At 44.2% G+C, this 6,478-nt stretch overlaps 1 protein-coding gene across 1 annotated transcript in view; it reads right to left on the bottom strand.

The window, feature by feature from the left end:
- LOC309398333 (uncharacterized protein) overlaps positions 1–5,162 on the bottom strand; it is an 8,620-nt gene extending 3,458 nt beyond the window's left edge. Inside the window, exon 1 of the mRNA XM_081965127.1 lies at positions 5,041–5,162. The gene's annotated coding sequence lies outside the window, so the exon portion shown is untranslated. The remainder of the gene's footprint in view (positions 1–5,040) is intronic.
- Between the last annotated feature and the right edge of the window lie 1,316 nt (positions 5,163–6,478).

Raw genomic sequence — 6,478 nt, 5'->3', positions numbered from 1 at the left:
TATTTTTTCAATGTAAAGGTCATCTGGAATCAGGCCGCTTCTACATTGTACAGGCAGCCCTCAACTTACAATCATTTGTTTATAGCAGGGGTAGTCAACCTTTTTATACCTACCGCCCACTTTTGTATCTCTGTTAGTAGTAAAATGTTCTAACCGCCCACCGGTTCCACAGTAATGGTGATTTATAAAGTAGGGAAGTAACTTTACTTTATAAAATTTATAAAGCAGAGTTACAGCAAACCCCTACCGCCCACCATGAAAGCTGGAACGCCCAAAATATAGTCACATATAAAGGGTTATTGAACAGACAGGGTCAGATCAAAACTAGATCAGAATTGACATCACTAGGAGTACAAGTAGAATGGTGGTCTTATTTACAGATACAATCAAGGTATGCACAGGATAGGAAGAACGAAGGTATTGCCAAAGACTACACAATATTAGATAAACTTTTGATACAGACAGAAAACAGACTGATCAAAGTGCTGTATAGATTCTTGTTGGAATATAAGCTAGAGGAAGAACATGTCAAAGAAACCATGGTCGCTTGGATGAAAAATTTCAGTTAAAATGTGGAATTGGCTAAGTGGGAAAAACTTTGGATACTTAATCAGAAACTAACATTGGCTATGGCGTATAGAGAAAATCTTTATAAGATGTTCTACAGATGGCATCTCCCCCCAGCACGGCTTTCCAAAATGTTCAAAAATCTGGCCCCAAACTGTTGGAAGTGTAAAAAAACACCAGGCACTTTCTATCATATGTGGTGAATGTGCAATGAGGCAAAAAAATATTGGAAAATGATTCAATCATGGTTAGAACAAATGGTGGGAGAACAAATTATGTTTAAACCAGAAACTTTTTTCCTAGGCATAATACCGGAGGGGTTTAAGAAAGATACACTTTATTTAATTATACATATACTAACTGCAGCGCGCATAAGCTATGCACAGTATTGGAAAAAAGAAAATACACCATCAGAGCTTGATATAATCAGAAAAGTGTTGGCCTTTGTGGAAGCAGATAGGCTCACTCTTGAACTTAAAAATAAAGGGGAATCAGAAAATTTTGAAGTATGGAATAGATTTTATGATTGGTATAAGACAAGATGACAAGACTGGAACAAATGTATATATTGTGATTGGACAGAAGGATAGACAATGTATTAAGTAGTTTAATTGTCAATGGTTGAAACTAGCTGTATATAATGTGAATGTATGGTCACTCCGACTCTGCATTGTTTTAAATGTAAAAATAATAAAAATATATAAAAAAAAGAAAGAAAGAAAGCTGGAACGCCCACTAGTGGGGGGTAGGGACGAGGTTGACTGCCACTGGTTTATAGTGACAAACGACACCGAAAAAAGTGACCGATGACCGTTTTGCACACTTACGGCCATTGCTGCATTCCTTGATGGTCACACAATCAAAATTCAGATACTTGACAACTGGTATGTACTTATGACCGTTGCAGTGACCCGGGGTCATGGGATGACCTTTTGCGACCTTCTGATAAGCGGAGTCAATGGGGCAGCAAGATTCCCTTAACCACCATGTCAGTAAGTGAACCAGTGCCCTTAAACTGTGGCAAGAAAGGGCGTACAATGAGGCAAAACTCACTTCACAACAATCTTGCTTAGCAACGGAAAATTTAAGCTCAGTGGTGGTCAGCAGTCAAGGACTACCTAAATTAAATAAGGTAAAGGTTCCCCTCGTACATATGTGCTAGTCGTTCCGGACTCTAGGGGCCGGTGCTCATCTCCGTTTCAAAGCCGAAGAGCCAGCGCTGTCCGAAGACGTCTCCGTGGTCATGTGGCTGACATGACTAAACACCAAGGGCGCACGAAACACTGTTACCTTCCCACAAGGTGGTTTCTGTTTTTCTACCTGCATTTCTACATGCTTTCGAACTGCTAGGTTGGTAGGAGCTGGGGACAAATAACAGGAACTCACTCCGTTACGCGACGCTAGGAATTCAAACCGCCGACCTTTCTGATCGACAAGCTCAACGTCTTAGCCACTGAGCCACCACGTCCCTAGAAATTAAATAAATACATCTAAAATGTGGTTAATAGATTTAATAAATACACTTAAAAAAATTATCTGAGGGGACAAAAATTGTCCTCCCAGAGCCTGATTTTGGATTGGGGGCAGGCTCTAAATACAGTTAAATGTTCTGACCCCCTTCTCCACGCTTGTGAATAAGCCAGAACTCAAGCTTGGCTGTTTGCCACTATTTAATTAAGGAGATAACAAATCCTTTGGCTAAGGGCCCAGACAACTCACGTTCAAACAGAACAACACAGATAGTCCCAATGATCAGACACGACTAGAATACATAGATTTTCTTAACTACTAATTCAGGTTGTTTCCTGTAAATTTCCCCTCCCAACGCCTCACCTATAATTTCTCTTGGGAGGGGCCAATCCACCACCACCTGTGCTTAATCATCTTCTGTGAGTCTGCCTATGGAGTTGCTGCTTCCGTTTCTCAGCCCTTATCAATCTAGCATCAGGAACAAACTCCCTTTGATCCTCCCCACTGCTCCATGCCTCAGGCGCCTCCTGGTGGCCAACCAGCCTCTCTGGTCCCTGCTCTGAGTCGGAACCCTGCACAGGGTCCTCCACATCATCCAGGGCAGACTCATACAGTTCCTCGCTATCCGAGTCCATCAGTAGCTCAACCGGATCCTGCTGGGCCACAACAGTTAAATAAATAAATCCTCCTTTTTCTACTGCATGGAACTCCTGCTCATTCCAAGTAGTTCCTATTATTTGACAAGGTGAAGCTGAGCACACGTACAGAGGGGACTATTTTGGTGACTCATCTCTCTTTGATCACCTTTTGAAAGCGAACAAACACTTCCCTTGTTTCTATCATTAGATTTTTCCCCCCAGCTTCTTCCACCAGCTTGGAAAGACACCGAGCGATCCAAATAAAGATCTTACTTCCAAAAGATCACGTCGGCTATTCAGTTTCTCTACTCCGTGACAGACGGCGGAAGGAAAGGGAAAGAGGATGATTGTTATCGATGGGTTTATTTATTTCAAATGACTAAGACTCCAGCAGGAACATTCTAGATGCGTTCTCCCAAAGTGTTTCCCTTCCATACGTGTTCCTTCGATAATGCAAAGAGAGAGCTAGATAAAAGCTCCACTTTAAATTGCACAGCTTGGCGGGGGGGTGGGGGGTGGGGGGGAACCCTGTCATTTATGATAAATAAAGCACTGGGTCTGGCAAGCACCCCTCCTCCCCAGTTAGCTTTTGCAGTTATGCCTTTCAATAGAAATCTTTGCTGAAGATACTTGCAGTGGGGTTGCCTCCTCTGATCTTTTCAAACACTTGCACATCTGCCTATCCAGCCGGGGGTTTAGCAAGCAGGGTTTGGCTTCTCCTCCCTAAAGTCCATTCTGGCTCTTTTCATTCAAGGTTGAGAAGCCAAACTGAGTTGAAGGGGAGAGGGGGGGAAGTCCAACCTTGGAGCCCCAATAATGTACCTAAAGGGGCAGAAGTCCCTGCCATTCATATACTGCACCATCAAATCCAGCAAGGCCTTAACCCAGTGCTTCTCAAATAGTGGGGCGGGCCCCCCAGGGGGGGCGCAAGGCTCCGTAAAGGGGGGCTCAGCTCAAATTATTTTATATATTTTTGTTTTGCAGGTTAAAGTTTTTTTTAATATTGTGTTCCTTTAAATCCTGTGCTCCTTTAAATCTTTTCTGCTACAGTTAATAAAGCTATTCTTTGTTGTAAATTGATCCACATTTCTTTCTTTTTTTATTCTCTTATATGTTAATAAGGATACAGTGTTATGCAGAGGTGTACTTATAACAATTTTATAGACAAATGATACTATTTACAGTCGCGCGGGGGGCGCGAAATGTTTTCTTCTTCCTAGGGGGGGCATGACAGAAAATAATTGAGAAGCACTGCCTTAACCAAACAGGGGAAGGAGGGGGTAGAAGAGCTGTCAATCATCCATCTGCCTTTCACTCTTTCTCAGGATCATCACAGCCTCCCAGATGAGGTCAGCTCCAACCCTTAGGACCTTCCAGAAAACCCTCCAAATGTGTGCCGAGTTTTTTTTTTTCTTCCAAGCAAGCTAGAGATCCCGTCAGCGGGATCTTGCCCATTGGCAATATTTCTAACACCTCTCCTCTCGTAATCTTGTTTATTTAACAAGGATAACAGGAGTTGGAAGGATCCTTGGAGGTCATCTAGTCCACCCCCCACCCACTCTGCCCGAGCATGAGACTTTATTATACCATTCCAGCCAAATGGCTGTTCAATCTCTGTCAGAAATGGTGTAGGGTCTCTTGCTTGAGCAGGGGGTTGGACTAGATGACCTACAAGGTCCCTTCTAACTCTTTCTATTTCTATCCCTATTCTTATTCTTGTTAAAAGCCTCCAGTGACGGGGCACCCACAACTTCCAAGGCAAGCTGCTCCCCCTGGTCGTTTGTTCTCACGGTCAGGAAATGGGTTTTGATTGCTACTGAAACGTATTTCTATGGTTGCTAAGGGTTTTTGCAATTGCAAACCAAACATTTGCAATTGAAACGCCTTCCATTCCTGGTTCTGTTTGCATGCCGCCCAGAGCCACTTCGTGAGAGAGATGAGAACCCAAGGTAAATCTGACAAATAAAAAAGAAAGTAAAATAATAAAACAAAATAAAATAAAAGCAGCCCAGTTTGCAAAGGCTTGGCTGCAACCCCCCCCCCCCCACACACACACACACTTTCCCCCATGCAAGGAAAGGCTTTGACATCTGTCTTGCTTCTGCGGAGCTCAGATCAGGTTGAAGGCAGGGAAGCAAAAGGACCTTTTATTGTGTGTGTGTGTGTCCCTCTTCCCCATTTAAAGGGGGCGGGTGAGGAGACCCCTCCCATTTCCCCCCATTGCCCAGTTCAGCGGCTGCGCTCCCTCCCCTCCCCATTTCATCCACCCCTCCTGCCTCTGCCCCCCCCCCCAACCTCTCCAAGCTCCTTTTGTCTGCAAAAACCAGCCTCGGGAAAAAAACGGATCCTCCCCGCTCAACCCCACCTGCAAGCTGCGTCGCGGAAGCCGCTTCTCCGAAAAGCCGCGGCGATCGCAAGTGCCGCCAGGCGGGCCAGCCTCCGCCGGAGCGATGGGAAAGGCGCCGGCGGAGGGGGGGGCGGGGATGCGGGGGGGGAACGAGAGAAGAGGAAGTGGCGAGGAGGGGGAACGTAATGGAGAAGGAACAGGAAGTGGCATTCCCTTTTTATCGCGCCCCCCCTCCCTCGCTCGGGCGTTCGTACGGTCTCTCTAGGAATCGGGGTGGGCATCCCTTTCGTTGCCCCCACCTCCTTCGCTCCCGCGTTCGTACGGTCTCTCTAGGAATCGGAGTGGCAGGCTCGACTGTCAGCCCTCCCCACTACCACCATGAATGTTTCATTCGGGGATCTGAACTACAAAGAGCGGCGCCGCCTAACAGATACAATACAATAATACAATAGTAGAGTTGGAAGGGAACTTGGAGGTCTTCTAGTCCAACCCCCTGCCTAGGACTCCAACACCCATCGTGCTTATAAGTTATGGGCGTTGGCGTTTGCAACTTGCAAGGTGCGAGGCTAGTGAAAGCTGACTTCATGGAGGAGAGTGAACGGGGTTTTTATTTGAAGGCACCTGGCTGGATTGAATGTCCAGAAGGCTCAGCAGTTAGAATGGTACTCAGAATGGTATGAATTAGTAGAATGAAATGAAATACTGTAAACAAGGTAGTATGTTTTATTTAGGATGTGTGTGAGCTACATTAAATACTACCAAATGTGTAAAGCAATTGCGTTAAATGTTGATCATACAAACATTGAACTTGAAGACATAGGTTGCTAATAGAAAATAGATGGAAAAGAAACGATAAATGGATTTATTTCTAAAGAGAAGGGGGAAAAATGATACTGTTTAATGTTAAAAATTAGAAATTGGGAAAATATGAGAAGTATATGGCTAAAACTGGAAACAACGGAAATATAATGTAGAATGAATCATGTATTTGTGGAAATGTTAAAGGGGGAATCTGGACAACGCTGTTCACAAAAGATTTTTTTTTTATTGTGTCACAAAAATAAAATTAAAAAAACTTGGTATAAAAAAAGAAGGCTCAGCAGTTTGAAAAGCTGGGATTTGAGTCTTTCCCACCAACATATAATAAACAGAGAATTCAAAAGTTAAAAGTTCCTGGATTAATCTCTGAGGCTCCGAGAGGAAAAGTGACTCAGAGGATAATGAGGGAGAGTAGAGATCACATTAATTCTTTGCACTCACTTCCAACCAATAGCGATCAACTGGAGAAGATCATCCAGGCAGAAGAATTAAATCAGTGGATCAGCTTGCCTTCAGAAGTTGTGGAGGCTCCATTTGCCCAATTCTATTTGTGGAGGCTTTGGACAAGAGAGAGGAGAGCCAGCTAGTCTTCAGAGGCACCAGAGCACCAGAAAACAGCCGAAAAACAGCCTGAAAA

The sequence above is a fragment of the Natrix helvetica genome (assembly GCF_964273705.1).
Source record: "Natrix helvetica genome assembly, chromosome: 1".
NCBI lineage: Eukaryota > Metazoa > Chordata > Lepidosauria > Squamata > Natricidae > Natrix > Natrix helvetica.
This window is presented reverse-complemented; position numbering and strand designations above follow the sequence as displayed.